The sequence below is a fragment of the Lutra lutra genome, chromosome X (assembly GCF_902655055.1).
Source record: "Lutra lutra chromosome X, mLutLut1.2, whole genome shotgun sequence".
Lineage (NCBI taxonomy): Eukaryota > Metazoa > Chordata > Mammalia > Carnivora > Mustelidae > Lutra > Lutra lutra.
In genome coordinates, this window is record NC_062296.1 from 93,296,369 (window position 1) to 93,312,126 (window position 15,758).

Sequence of the window (15,758 nt, forward strand, 5' to 3'; positions counted from 1 at the left end):
GAGGCTCAAAGGCGCTAACCAGTTTCTAGAGGTCCCACAGGGCATGGCTGATGAAAACAAGAGGGGAGACCAGAGCTGGCGGACTCGAGGTCGGCCCCACGTGCCTCTCCTTCCTTCCTCTGATCTCCCAGGAACAGCGACAGCCACGCGGAGGCAAAGGGTACCGCACCTTTTAGCGTTTCGATTCGCTCACCCACCCCCACCCCCCACCGCTGTGGAACCGAGCAGGCCCCCCCCTGAAGGCAGCTCCTGGAGACAGCGCGGCCGCATGGCTGGTCCTAGAGAGTGCAGCCTGGTGGTTCTCCGCAGCGATGGACAGAGCCCTCAGGCCTGACCCCCACGGCCCGCAGGCTAATGACAGCCCCCGGGCTTCCTGCTGGCCCCGCTGCTGAAGGAACTACAAGTTGCCTCTTTGAGCCGCCGCTTCCTCCTACACAGCCGTTGCCCGACGGGGAAGCAGCTCGCCGCTGGCTGGGCTCTGCTCCTTGTGTGGCCACTGTGCCTGCCCGCAAAGGCAATCGTCCCTAGAGGCACAGCTCAGTGCCCAGTTCCCTCAGGGTGGCCAGGAGGTCTCATTCTCCAGTCAACAGGGTTCTGAAGGCAGGGAGGCCCAGCCCCACGGCCGTCCCTTCTGAACACAGCGGCTTGAGAGGGGCTTTGGCCAGCTAGAGGCCACTGAAACTGCCCGCTCCCCCACGGGACCCTGGAGCCCCACGGCCTCGCTGTGACATTGTTTCTGTGTCTGGTCGACGGACCCCAACATGGGCAACGATCTCACAGAGCTGCCCGAGGAACACACTGGGGACTTCAAACGCATCTGGTCCACCCCAAAACCTGTGCACAGATGTTCACAGCAGCACTACCTGTAACAGCCCCAGCGGGAAAGACCGCGAGCGCCCCAGGATGAGTGCCTGGATCGATGAGCTCTGGGACACCCACACGGCAGTACAGCTCGATGGCGGCGGACACCCACCACCTGGACGGACCTTGAGGGCTTCAGGCCGAGGGAAATCAAAGCAGTCTCCAAATGATTCCATTCACGTGATACTGTCGGAACTCCAGAGATGGACCCAGGGTGGCCAGGCCTCAGAGAGGGTGACCTAAAGCAGCATCATGAGGAGCTCCGCTGGTTACGTAACAGCAGGCGTCAGATTAGGGCGCTGGGTGTATGAACGTATATGTGAGACACCTGTATACAAGCGTTTAAGCACGTACACGCAGACAGACACAGTGCACGTGAACGCTGGTGAGATGCACGGAAGGTCTGCATCTGGTCCACGGGGCCAGCGTCCATCTACCCCTGTGAGAGCACAGGGTCTCGTATGGTGACTCCCCATTAGAGGAAGGTGGTGGGGCTGTTTTGGACCTCCCAGCTCTGTCTCTGCCACTTCCTGCGAGTCTAACATCAATTCCGAACAGCAGCGTTCAAAGTGACTGTGTGACTGATAAGCACATGCACAGAACTCACGTGTCCCCTACTCACACAATGGGACAGTATTTGGCAAGGAAAGGGAATGACACGCATATGTGTCCTACTGCATGGGAGGGACCATGACAACATTACGCTGAGAGACAGGAGCCAGCCCCAAAGAACACAGAGCGAACGACAGCAAAGTTTGCACAGAACGCCCAGGTATGGGCAAACCCGCAGACACGGGAAGTAGACTGGTGCTTGTCGCGGACGGGGGAGGCGGGGGTGGGGGACTCTAGTATGACGACGGTCCACGGATGGCTCTGGCGGAAGGACTCACACCGTGGGGGCGGGCGCACAGTCCACGAACCCAGCCAAGAGCACCCCTGGCACGCGTCCCCTCCACGAACCGTCTCAGGGAAGGTGTGAGCAAATGCCCCCGACATCTGGCACACACGTGTTTTGGGACCATCTTGTCACAACTGTTCTTTCTGCCCCGTGCGGGCTGGTTCTGAGAGCCCATCCGGTGCCCTTTCAGTCTACAGGCTGTCCCTCCGATGCTGACGGGCTCGCAGTCCCCGGGGCCATTCCAGGTCGATGAGACACGGCAGCCCCAGCACTAAGAGTCAAAGTCTCCTTCCAACACGGCGTAGGCACCGTCCGGTCACAGCGCTCGCCCTTCCCGCGCGCTCTCTGCTCCCCCATCACCCGTCACCCACCCCCAATCCCCAGGCTGCTTTATCAACTTTCCCTATTAAACAAAAAAGAGTGGGGCTCCCAGGGGGCTCAGTCAGTGAAGCGGCTGCCTTGGGCTCAGGTCACGATCCAGGGTTCCGAGATCGAGCCCCGCATCAGGCTCCCTGCTCCACACGGCGTCTGCTTCTCCCTCTGCCTGCGGCTGCCCTCCTCGTGTTCGCTAGTTCTCCGTCAGATAAATAAAATAAAATCTTAAAAAAAAAAAGCTTTGCTGTTCCCGGCTCCTCTCCTTTGCCTACAACGTCCGTTCCCCCGCCTAGAACATACTTCCTCCGTACGCATCTGTACTCCGGCCACCCGCACACCCATCGGGAGTCTCTCCTCCAGGAGAATGTCCAGCCTCCTCAGCGGCTCGGCCACGTGCTGTTCAGAGCTTTGCCCAGAAATCAGGGGAGTCCGGGTGGCCCAGCTGCGGCTCAGGTCACCATCACAGAATCCCAGGATCCAGCTCCCCAGAGCCCCACTCGGGCCCCCTGCTCTGCAGGGGGTCTGCTTCTCCCTCTGCTTCTCCCTCCTTCCCCTGCTCCTGCACGCACATGCTCTTTCAGGTAATATATAAAACGTTTATAAAGAAATGAGAAGAGCGCTGCTCAGAATTCCCTCGGCACGGACCGTCTACACCATGCACGGGACACCCATTCCCACCACGGCTGTCTGCCGCGCCCCCCACCTCATGGGTACATAAGGCCTCACCTCCCGAAACAAGACACATTTCCCACATCTCTGTGTACGCCCCAATGCTCCAGAGGTAACAGACTGAACGAGCGGTCATCCCAGAGACTGAAGATCTTTCATACTAAGTGCTCTGAAAAGGACGTGCTTGATTTGAGAAGGCGCCCGGCCTCTTTGCAGACCCGGTGTGACGCAGCAGCCACGAGAGAGCTCCAGGCCCCCGAAGGCCTGTTCTCCGGGACTCTGGACTGTTTCTGCTCTAAGGACAGCCCAGGAGGGGCTGAGAACGAGGGAAAACACTGCTGCAGGGGCCGCCGTCACAGGCCGTGCCGACGAGGTGGTTCTGAAAGACCTTAGCTGGTCCACAAGCGGCTACGTGGTGCCCGTCCGTCCGCGCACACGCACTGAGAACAACCGAGAACGGGGTTGCTGGTCACGAGTCACCTTCTGAAGAGAGAGAAGGGCCTCAAACGCATCTGGGAAACAAGAGCAGAAACGACGCTTCTCTGCAAAGCGCGCAGATGGTACCGGCCATCTCCGTGTCTCTTCCCTAAAGTCTCGGACTTCCAGAAGCTCAACAGAAAGAAGCACGTCAGGCAGACACACGGCGTTTTCGGGTTAGCAAAATTACCTGTTACAAGAAATCTTGAGAAATCACCATTTTCAGGACTTAGAGCCAATACAGTAACATTTAATTTTTAAGCACAGAAAATACGAAGAGGCTGACAGGGTATTTATTACACAATAAGAAACCCATTTTACAACTGCACTTACTCAGCTGAAGCCAAGTGTAGGCAAAGCCCTTCTTCCTTCGAGGGTTGATTTCGAGGCCTGACTTCCGTCCTCAGTCACCTGTCGATGAAAAATAACCAAGTAAGGCAAAGGCATCCATGAAAACTTCCTGAAGGACACCGTCGACCCTTCATGGGCCAGCAGACAGCGGAATCAGGGAATGGACAAAAGCGGAAGAATCCCGATGCCAGACGTCACACAGCCCCCGCCGCGGACTCCTCAGCTCCGTTCCCCACCAAAGGCACACAAATCTGGTCGGTTTTATTATCGCGCAAGCCTTTATGATCCTATTACTAGGGAATGTCGAGAACTGAAAACTCCACTCCGCTCTCACCAGACACATTTTCTCCTACCCCTCCTAGAAAATGCTAATTGAAAACACAGGTATTTCTACATTCAACCCAACTCAGCAAGTTTCTACTGGCAACGGCTCATTCAGTCCTGCAGAAAATGCAAACGATGCTCGTTGCGGTTCCGGTATTAGGGACACACAGTGCCTGGCCTTGTGGAATGTCCCCATCTCGGCAGGGAGAAGCAGGGACCTGCTGACGGAAAAGCGGGGACTACAAACCAGAGAGCAAACACACAGCGAGGTCGCGCTGGATGACAGAACTACTGCAACTCCAGCTGGTGGGAGAAGACAGAGTGACCAGGGCAAGGAGTTTACTCACTCTGGGGCCTGGGGCAGCATTCTTTGAGGAGGGAGCAAGAATGGGGACAAGAGGCCACAATGCAGACAAAGCAAGTGCAAGGGTCCTGTGGTGAGACTCACCTTGGCAAGAAGGAGGGAGGAGGGCTACTGGGCTGGGCACCAGAGGTCAGTAACAGCTGGTCCCGGGTCACAGAGGACCTCACAGCCCACGGAAAGGAGTTGGATCCTACACAGGCCCCACTACACCTTATTCTTCACCCAGCACCAGAGTTAATGAGAAAAAAACTATGATCGTCCTGCTATTTTAAAAAACCCTTCAGGGACTCCTGTCATGCTTAGAACAAAATCCAGAGAAGCTCTTGCTCAATGGAGAACCACGAGTGACTCACACGGTGCTGGCATGAAACGCAGTGTACAGGGTTCTAAGACATTCTGACCTAGTGGACTTACAGGGTGGGGGTGAGGGGCTGTTGGGGGAGAAGCACGTGCGATGGGGAGGGGAGAGGAGAACCCAGCATGATTTCTAGCTTCAGGGCTTGAGCAACAGTTTGGAAGGTGGTGCCATTTCCTGAGATGTAGGCGGACTGAAGAGAAAAAAAGCAAGACTTTTTCGCGTGTTCACTCTGAAATGCCCATCCTAGCTATCAGTGGACTCCTGACGAGGTCACAAAGGACCCCAGTCTGAGCCATCGGGAGAGGGCACGGCTGCAGAGTTACGTCTGGAAGTCATCCTGTAACCAGGATCTTCAAAAGCTCCGTGCCTGAACGGGAATGCCCAAAGCCGGCTTTCTCAGCCCGGGCACGGATATCGCCGTGGATCAGATAACTCCACAGCAGGGGGGCTCCCCCTACTAGATGCTGGTAGCAACCCACACATCCGTTCCCTTCTCTTGTGATCACCCAAACTGACCCCAGACATTACCAGCCATCCCCTCGAGGGCACAAGCACCCTGCAGAGAAGCCCTGGTCTAAAGACGGCTAGCGGAGGACGGAACGCTGAAGGGAGGCGACGTCGATGAGACACGGGTATGCCGAGACGTAGGAGGAAATCCAGGGGGGTGTGGGATCCTTGGCATCTAGGGACACACATCTCTCAAAAATCATGGAACAACGAGCAAATAACGGTCACTGATATAGAAGATGAGGACAGCAGATGAAAGGATGATAAGAAACCATACTGTCTTCCCTGCCCATGCTCACTACAGGGAAGAAATCTAGAGAGGCTTCACAGAGACGCCAGCATTCCCGTTGGCCCATGAAGTCGGGTGACAAGGCAGAGAAGGGGAGCTGTAGCTTGAGTGGTTCCAGAGGCAACAAAGGCAGGCAACAGGGCACTGAGGTTTCTAAAAACATCAGGCGATGCTCTCAGTGTGGTCAGGAGAGGGGACGGGTGCAGCACAGTGCCAGGACGCCGGGCAAGGGACAGCACAAATGCCCCATCCAGTGCCCCATCCGGCAGAGGAAAGAGGAGGCCACCCAGGCAAGTTGGCTCTGCAGACAGCCCAGTCCTAGCAGGGGTGACTCCAAAACACAAGACAACCCACAGAGTTCCTCCCAAGCAGGAGCCCGGGACCCCTGAGCTGAGCCAGCCACGATCTTTCTCTTTTTCTCTAAGCTTACACGGGCTCATGCCCCTGGCACACGATGCTCAGAGTCCCGAACTGTGTGAAAACGCTGACACAACTTGCCAGATGCCTGACCCACTGCCTGACCCCCTTCCGTCTCCATGACGCAGGAGTATTCCTTTTAACACTATTGTATCAAAAGAGAAAAAAGAAAAGTTACGGGGGAAAAAAAAGAAGGGCAGATTTACATGCCTCACTTTGCTCCCAATTAATTATAAGAAACTCTCTCCAGACCAGAGAGTCCTCAGCTGAGAAATGAGGGTATTCAATTATTTATGAGGTTTCATCCACGTCAAAAAAATCTGAGGAACCATTTTCCTGTCTACTTCCTTTGTAAATTCCAAGGGAAAACACTTGCAAAAAACTGAACCAAGAACTTGCACAAGGATGCTGGGGGGGTGGGGGGGAATGTATGCATCTATCTGTCCCACAGCCAACCGACCCCAGAAATATATCCAAAGGCTGCAGTATTTCCCCCAAGTTGCCGTAATGATTAACATTGGCACCCCAGAGAAACTCAAGTTGTACCATCATGAAAACAACGCAAAAAATCCAAAATATGTTTTCAGAAGCCACTGAGCATAACAGAGAAGCTGCAATTTCCTCCTGAGTCCTTTCTTTTTTTAGTGAGCCCTGAATTACCCGGGCCAAGAGCCAGGGGCTAAGCCACATACTGGCAAGAGGAACCAGAGAATGTTGAACACTGCATCTGCCATGAGGTTCAAGTTCTGCGGAATGAAGCCGTTGTTTCCTGCATTACACCAATACTGAATGGCATTTTTATGTATGGCAGTGATTCATTCAACTAACAGATTTTAAATCCGTTAAATCAGTGGTTCTCAAATGCGGCTCTCTCCCGGGGGACAGTGGGCGATGTCTGGGGACATTTTTAGTTGTCAGGACTGGAGGAAGAATGCTGCTGGCATCTGGCAAAGCCAGGGATGCGGCCCGTAGCAGAGCCCTTCCTAGGCAACAAATTATCTGGCCCGAGTATCAATTCTGCCAAGGGCGACCACTAAAATATCAAAGTAATACACGTGCATTGTTTTAAAAAGTAAAACAATGAGGCGAGGCAAAAGACTCCTCCTTTTACTTACAAGCTTTTTATAACACCATCTATCCCCAATTCTACTTCTCAAAGCCACCTTTTTTTTTTTTTTTTTTTTTAGATTTTTCTTATTTTCCAAGCAAACATTTTCAAATCTCAGAACTATCTGTTTTACTGGCGGTGACCCCCAGTATGGCTTCCATGTTTCTGAAAAACCTCATGATACGCCCTACCAGCTTTGGATATTACTTAGTTGATTTTCTCAAACCTAGGTGAGGATTTTGGTTTTTTAAGTTCCATCCTCAATCCTACGCTAACCTACCACATTTTCCCAACAGTTTAACCGTCTCTGAGCAAATCTATACTTGACGGATATCATTACAACAATGGAGTGGACACTGGTGAGCAAGGAATACAGTACGATGAGGATTCCTTTCTTATGCGACCTTCTTGTTTTTCTTGGGTTACTAATTGCATCTGTTTTTATTTCCTTAATTTTCTTTTTTGTCTTTATATCCTTTGGTAATTCTTCAAGCAGTGTCCACAATCCTTTGCTTCAATTTTTCACATGATCAAAATTCTCAGATAATCTGTCAGCTCTATGGGTTTCCCCCTCGTTCACTCCTACATCTCCCAAATACACATCAGACCTTCTGAAATTTCTTGCCTCCGTTCCAGTCTGTAATTGACAGCATTAGGCCTGTTAAAGAGTTCGTGCCGCCTTGAAACCACAACATCTTGAGAACACATTTTCTTTGTTCCTAGGATCCCAAATCTCCCCCTTTCTTGGTTTACTCTCTCATTTCAGTGGGACACATTCCCTAGTAGATTTATGAGAATTGATATATAAAAGCTAAATTTCACTGACATCCTAAATACATACAAACATCTTTACTCTTAGTTCACAACTAGTAGAAGAAGGACTCTAAATTCCGAGGGAAAATTATTTGTATAGAATTCTATACTCAGTCTCTTTTCCAACTTCCAATGCTGCTGTCACGAAATCTGGTATCATTCTGATTTCAGATTCTTTATATGACTTTTAAATCCAGGATACTGCTTAGGTGCTGCCTTTATCTCTAATATTCGAAAATGACATGATGAGCTTTCATGTAATAATTTTCATGTGCTTTTTATCCCCTGTTCTAGTCATGAAATTCCTCTCTTCTTCAGACTTAAGATTTTTTTCCAGCGTCTCTTCCTCAGAATACCTATTAGGAAAAAAATCGGAATAACCATCTCTCATCTATATAGTAAAACTCTCTGCACTACGTCTTCACTGACCACTAAGGTACCCATTAGCTGCATGTGGTTACTAAGCACTTGAAATGTTTGGCTAGGGCAACTGAGGAACTGACTTTTATATTCTGCTTAATTTTAATTAATTTAAGTGTAAACAGTCACGTGTGGCCAGTGGTTACCATATTAATGCAAATCTAACGACTATGACAAATGGGAAGAAAGCAACAGCAAAGCAGAGGCAGTGCCTACAGCCCCAGTCTTATGACGATATTAAAGATGAGAAGATGTTAAGATGTTCTGAAGAAAAAATGTTCAGAAGAAGAAATGGAAAGTAATTTCTAAATCCTCACCACTACTATTTTCAGTATGAAGTTCTGGGACTTCACTCCTTACGGCTTCCTTCCTCCTAAGAACTTGAAGACCCTCTACTTCTGTACAGGGGGTTCTCTACGGAGTAGACAGCACAGAGGCACACCAGGGCAGTCTCTGGGTCTCCATGCACTCATTTAAATCTCATTCGACAAACATCACGAACACAACGAATCGTCATCCAGACATTCTATGAACAATGACCATGACAGAAAACAGAACTGGAAAAACCAAAACTGCAAAAACAAACACAAAATTACAAAAGTTCTGTGCGCCCAAGCCAAAGCCAATGAGTCTAGTGCTTCGTCCCAATCCCTGGGAGCCACTTCCTTGAAAGCCCGGTGCCCATCACACAGCAGCAGGCAGGTAACAGGCGCGCCCTGAAAACAAACTAAGGGCAGGCTCAAAACCAAAAGAAAGTCATTATTGTTTTTTTCAACCCAGAAAAGAAACATATCAGCACTGTGAGAATAGGGAAATAAATGTTTGGGAGAAATCATTTTTTATTTAAGGATCAATGGGGAGACACATTGTCTTCATCTATTCTTCATGTAAGTAGTTTAAATAATTAATATCCATTCGTTCCTGCAAAACACGACATTTTATTATATATGTAGGTTTTTCAAATTCAGCCAGAAAGTATGAACTACTCAAAAAGCAAACGGTCACCAAACAAGATCCTCGTATAAACGTGATTTCTTTTTAAAACTATCATGATGCGGGGCGCCTGGGTGGCTCAGTGGGTTAAGCCCGCTGCCTTCGGCTCAGGTCATGATCTCAGGGTCCTGGGATCGAGCCCCGCATCGGACTCTCTGATCAGCAGGGAGCCTGCTTCCTCCTCTCTCTCTGCCTGCCTCTCTGCCTGCTTGTGCTCTCTCTCTGTCAAATAAATAAATAAAAAATCTTAAAAAAAAAAAAAAAACTATCATGATGCTAATAACAAGATTTCCAGGCTTCTATCACCAGCAAAACCCATGCTTCTGAGGATGCATCTGAATGCGTGTGGTCAGACACAGGCATCTCTTTCCCACCACCCCACACCACTAGAGCCAACCGCACGCCACTCCCAACAAAGGAACAACGGGTCCGTAGCTCCCACGGTGATGCGGCAAACAGACTCCACACAGGAAGCCCAAGCTATACTTCGTCACGTGAAAATCTGATGTGGGATAAGGTGATGACATGACCCAACTGGGCTTGTAAGTATATAATCCCTCCAGATCCAACATCAATGCGGGGGGGGGGGGGGGGGGGGACAAACCCATAGCGAATTTTAATAAGCTATCTTTTGTTTCAACATCATTTGTTTCTAAGGATTTATTATTATTTAAATTAGAATGATAAATTAAATCTCACTTAAGGGCAGGAAATAATCTTTAGTGAGAAAAATAACCACACTTAAAGAAGACACATTAAAGTATTAGGACAACATCCTTCTTACTCATCACACTGTCCATCAACAGCGACTGGAGTCTCTGCGCACAGGTACACGAGCGGACTGTATGCAGATAAGCCTCACGTGACTGTAATCGGTTCTTTGTTTACAGATGACAGAGTGCACCGAGAGGTAGAACAGAATCCCAATTAATGTCTTCCTCGTCTCCCAGAGCACCGTCTCCCAGAGCACCGTCTCCACACTCTGCAGTGAGCATTAAGCATAATTTTAAATGTAATTGTCAAGCACATTGTCTATTCACGGAAATTATGATAAAAGTTTCCAAACGCCATGTGGTCCTGGGGCTCACATTTCAGTGTCTATCCTTGGCCCAACACACGCCCTCCCTCGCTCACCTGGAAAGATCAGTTACCCTGCCTTTGGTTTCCGTTAACAGTGCTGCAAGCAATCCCTTTTGTAAAACAATTAAATTCAATTATTTGCTTACATAAAAACCTCAAAACTTGGGACACCGATGTCAATGATGAGCCAATGAAGAACTAAGTATTAAGACACACACGCGTGCGCACACAAGTCACACACACACACCCCCCTCTTCCCATTCACCAAGCACAACACCCCAAGGGTCACCTCCACGTTCAGGCCATCAGGAAGATGTCCTAAATAAAAACTCAAATGAAAAACTAAGACTAAAAATAGCCAACACTCTTACACAAACACAGCGCAGTCTCCCCCGTATTGAAAGAAGTTGAAGAACTCCTGTAAAGGCAAACCCGCAAACATCCAGCTTTCTAAATCCATACCCGTCTGGAAACAGACGCCTTCAAAATGACTTTTTCAACTAATATAACCCTGGGCTTTTCCAAAAATGGAATTTTTTAAGGTTGCTTTTTTTTTTTTTTTTTAAAGGTAATCTCTACTACCCCTAACAAGGGGCCTGAAGTCACGAGCCCGAGGCCGTGTTGCCAGCACACAGTAGGAGAGACTAGGGGTGCTGCTACACATCCTCCAAGGTCCAGGTCAGCACCCGCTACAAGCAGCTCAAAAAGAACACCTCAGGGGCGCCTGCGTGGCTCAGGGGGTTAAGCCTCTGCCTTCGGCTCAGGTCATGATCCCAGGGTCCTGGGATCGAGCCCCACATCGGGCTCTCTGCTCAGCAGGGAGCCTGCTTCCCCCTCTCTCTCTCTGCCTACTTGTGATCTCTGTCAAATAAATAAATAAAATCTTTAAAAAAAAAAAAAAAAGAACACCCCACCCCAAGTTCTGCCCAGGTTACGCACAACCGTACGCATTCCCCAGCCTTGCACCCTTTCAAAGGACCCACATGTCCAAAAGCTGCGCTGTTAGCATCTCTGTGTCACCTGTCCACAGCCTCCTCTCCGCAAGCTCCCCGTGGATCCCATGCCGGGCCATGAGAAGCGCTTCCATCAAGCACACTGCTTGGTTCCACAGTGAACACGGAGCCACGGCACCGACCGCACGGATGCTGGGGCCAGAAGGCTCTGTGAGAAGGGCGGCCACCCTGCCAGCTGGGCGTGTGACCCGGACCCGCGATGCTCGGGCCTCCGGGGCCTCCTCCGGGCAGCGGGGTAACTACCAGAAGCCTCACAACGATGCGAGGAGGACACGCCACCATTCATACGTGGGCAGAGAACGCTCCCTGGCACACAGCAGACACCAGGCAAATGTTGCCCAAAACTGCTTTTGTCCCTGCAGTCCGTCCGTGAGGCGATTACCTCACAGCCTTGTCACTAAGGACATGTGCGCTCCCCGACCTTGACCTCTGAGCCTTCACAGGGAATGCCCAGCCTAGACCGGGCTGCCGGAGGCCGTCAGTATTCGCGGTTAGTGACAGAGAGCAGCTGAGGCTTGGAACTGATCCCAAGACGTCCTGCCCAATCTCTCCTTCCCGTAAATCAGGAAAACAGCTCTTCTTTCTGCACTAATTTTTTTTAAGACTTATTTCTTTGTGAGAGAGAGGGAGCATGCCCAGGCGGGACTCGATCTCATGACCCTGAGATCAAGACCTGAGCAGAAATCAGGGTCAGGCGCTTCACCGACGGAGCCACGCAGGCGCCCCCCTGCGGTAATTCTTTACACTTGTTTAGTGGGAGACACTGAGGAATTCACTTCTGTAACCTCATTTTCACCTCCTGCTTTTCAACAAGTTGGGAGCCTATGCAGGGCTCCAAGGTCCCACTTCCAACAGAGCGTTCAGGGAACTGCTCCGCCACACTGCCCGAGACAGAACAACAATTTCTGCTCCATTCGAAGGACCTGCAAGCCAAAGAAGGTATTTTGTACAACGGTGTGAGCTTTTTATCTTCCCCAGAAAAATCAAATGAGTCCAGAGCATTGCTAACGGTTTTATCTTTCTTTCATAAACTGATACGACAGAACTTTAATTTCCAGAGTAGAAAGGCCCAGAGAGCTTCACCTAGGGGCTGCGCACCAGCTGCTTTTGCCCGAGTCTCCACCATGCTAAATTTAGAAATACACTCTGTCCCGATGTGCTTCAGCAGGAAGCGGCCAGATTAAAGGAAGATACCGCTAACACACGAGAATTCCAAAGCTGCTGTGAGCCAACAACCTGCAAGAAACCACAATGTGCTCGTTCACTAAGAGACGCTGCCGTCCTCCACCGGGAGAGAGGAAAAGGGACTTGGGTGAGGATTCCAGACACACACACACACACACACACACACACACACACACACACACACACGAGATCCACAGTGGGGGACGCAAACGGAAGGTGATGAGCTGGGAGATGAGGTCCACAGGCAAAGCCCAGAAGCGGACACAACGTTTAGCTGCAAGGGAACCGAACTTGGGGTGCTGAGTTTCCTAGCCATCTAGTTAGAGAAGCAAACTGGGGTAGATGTTCGCATCCAGAAAGTGAAGCAGCTCATTAACAACACAGCTTGTGGAGGGGACACACATACACCATTTCTCCCACAGGCCCCAGAGGGGAAACTCTCCATTCTCAGTAAATGGGGTCAAGGACACATTTCATGGGGCCGCTTTTTACAGTAATTCTTAACATGAGGTGACCACACAACCACAGGTAAAAAAACCAAGTCTGTGCGGATAAACAACACGGCAGCAGCGTGCACGTCTCCCCCCAGCCTGCGGGACTCCAAGGAGACCTCTCAGATGCGCTCAGAGTCCCAGACGGGCTGCGGGTCTCCGGGGGTCACGGCACCACGCAGCAGTATCTTGTAAACACACTTCAGTGCCAATAAATAGACCATTTGCATAATATCACTTTTAACAGTTGCCTAGTAACTCACTCTAAGGGCTAAATAAACGTTTGTCACCACTGCATTCAACTCCTTGCTACTTTAAGCAGCGCCTCCATAAATAAGGAAAACCATTTCTTAAGTGTCAGGAAACTGCGGGCCACCCACGTGGAAAGAGAAAGCTGCATTCTCATTCCCGCACGTTTAAGGAAGAGATACCGCACGGCAAGGCCACGTAAGGGCAGTAAGTTCCACGACGCCCTTCCGGTGATCTGCGCTTCCATCCCTCACCATGGGGTCCACGCACCTGCAGGCCAGCAGCACGCATGGCACGACCGACCTCAGCCCTAACCAACGCCCGGAGTGAGCGTGTACGAACACACTTCCGCGTGACCCGGGAAACAATTACAAAGCACCGGGCATTAAAATGTTTTCACAAATTTAAGTTGACAATTTCAGGAAATTAAATAGGAGTTACTTTAGGACAGCAAAGTGACTTTAGCCACCCGTCTTTGTGCTCGAGACGGTAACTGGCAACTGCCAACAGTGCTGCCTTGCGCTCTCACACACGTCCCAATGTGGACCTTATAGGACGACCCTAGATATCAGAGACAAGTCAGCACTGACATGGCTGAGGCTCCAAAACGACAAAGCAGGAATGCCAAAGTCCCAGTTGTCTAAAGAAACAGAGACTTAATAAATCTGGAGGTTCTAACGTGGCCAAGAGGGTAGGAAGGGCCCTTGGTTAGAACCACATGAATGACCAAAGGAAGCGTCCTCCATCCGCTATCTTGAAATAACAACATCAACCAAGTCGACAACGTAAAGACCACACTCTGTCTGTCCCACTCCCCAGGAACGTTGGGCAGTGCTCCTCCTCCCTCGCTGGCTGATGTAACGGCCACACATCCAGGTGGGTGGGGTCAGGGCAATCAAGACAGACCAGGACCTCTAGGAGGGAGGAACTGCACGTGTCTTTAGATCTTCAGGACCCTCAAGTTGTAGTCACCCAATAAACGGGTGTGGACGGAATCCACCTCTATCTCTTTCATGACTACTCTGTCTCAGACTACTCCTTTGGTTCCTCATCATCTCATCCACTCAACATAAGCACTTCTCCGACTCTCTGTTCTTGAATCTTTTTCTTCTAGCTTTGCTCCCTTGTGATACCATCCAAGATGGCAGCCCTCTCTGCAGGAAATCCTACTTTTTTTCTTAAGGTTTTATTTATTTAAGAGAGAGAGACTGCACGCGTAGAAATGGTAGGGAGGGGGAGACGGAGAAGCAGACTTGGGGCAGAGCAGGGAGCCCAATGCGGGACTTGACCCCAGGACCCTGAGATCATGACCTGAGATCAAGGCAGACACTTAACCAACTGAGCCTCCAAGGCTCCCCAACATTTTTTTTTTTTAAAGACTTTTTGCAGATAATTTTAAAACTCTATTTCAAGGCAGTATTTCTTCTGCCTACGTTCTATCTCCTGTTGGGTCCCGGTCTAGCATCGGAAGTTCACTATTTCCAATGCAATGGTCACTTTCTTCCCAGCTTCACGCTACTATATCTGTAACGCACCCTCTGTTGCCCTTCACTCCCAGACCCAAAACTCTGCTGCTCCCACCATAGTAGACTCACTCCTTTCTCTCTGCCATCCCCCTCCCAAAATCCCATCCATCAGATGCCAAGTCACCTAACCTACCCCATGGAGTCTCTAACATTGCATCTCTCCACAGTCACTACCGCTCTCCTACTTGATAGCCTGAATGATCGCACACAACTCCCCTCCTCCTGACCTCTCCCCCTGCAAATCCACAAAACCCCATGAATCTTCCTAAAGCAGAGGTCTGATGTATCTCGTTCCTCAGAAAGATGTCTGGGGTGACTACACTGACTCAGAAAAGAAACCCAAGCTCCTTATACCGCCTGCCGAAAGTGCTGGTTTCTCCACAGCTAGAAAGGCAGGGGCCAGGGCAAATAGCACCGTGGAGAGTCAGTTATCACCACACTGGAAGCAGACCCCGCCAACGGTAAGCAGAGTAACGCCCCTGCCACCCAGGCTGTGCACATCCTCACCTCCAGAACCGTGAGCACGTCAGATTACATAACGTCTGGGAATCAAGGTTGCTGATGGAATTCTCACCTTAAATGTGACCTTAAGTCTCACCTTAAAAAAAAAAAAAACAAAAAAAAAACTGTACCCTGTTTTATACAAGCACACCCAATGCAGTCAGGGAACTCCTTGAAATGGGGAAGAGGGGGCGCGTGGGTGGCTCAGTGGGTTAAGCCGCTGCCTTCGGCTCAGGTCATGATCTCGCGGTCCTAGGATGAGCCCCGCATCGGGCTCTCTGCTCAGCGGGGAGCCTGCCCCCACACCTGCCTCTGCCTACTTGTGATCTCTGTCAAATAAATAGGAATCTTAAAAAAAAAAAAAAAAAAAAAAAAGAAATGGGGAAGAGGGTTGCAAAACAACCAGCAGAGTGATGGAATGTGACAAAACCTCAACTGTTGTTGGCTCTGAAGACGAACAAAGGAGTCATGAGCCAAGGACCGGAGGCA

At 50.3% G+C, this 15,758-nt stretch overlaps 1 protein-coding gene across 2 annotated transcripts in view; it reads right to left on the bottom strand.

Annotated features, from left to right (window-relative positions):
• Nucleotides 1-15,758, bottom strand: part of TBL1X (transducin beta like 1 X-linked) — a 211,719-nt gene that overhangs the window by 130,762 nt on the left and 65,199 nt on the right. For both annotated transcript variants that reach the window (XM_047715435.1, XM_047715434.1), the window contains exon 2: nt 3,614-3,691. The gene's annotated coding sequence lies outside the window, so the exon portion shown is untranslated. The remainder of the gene's footprint in view (nt 1-3,613; nt 3,692-15,758) is intronic.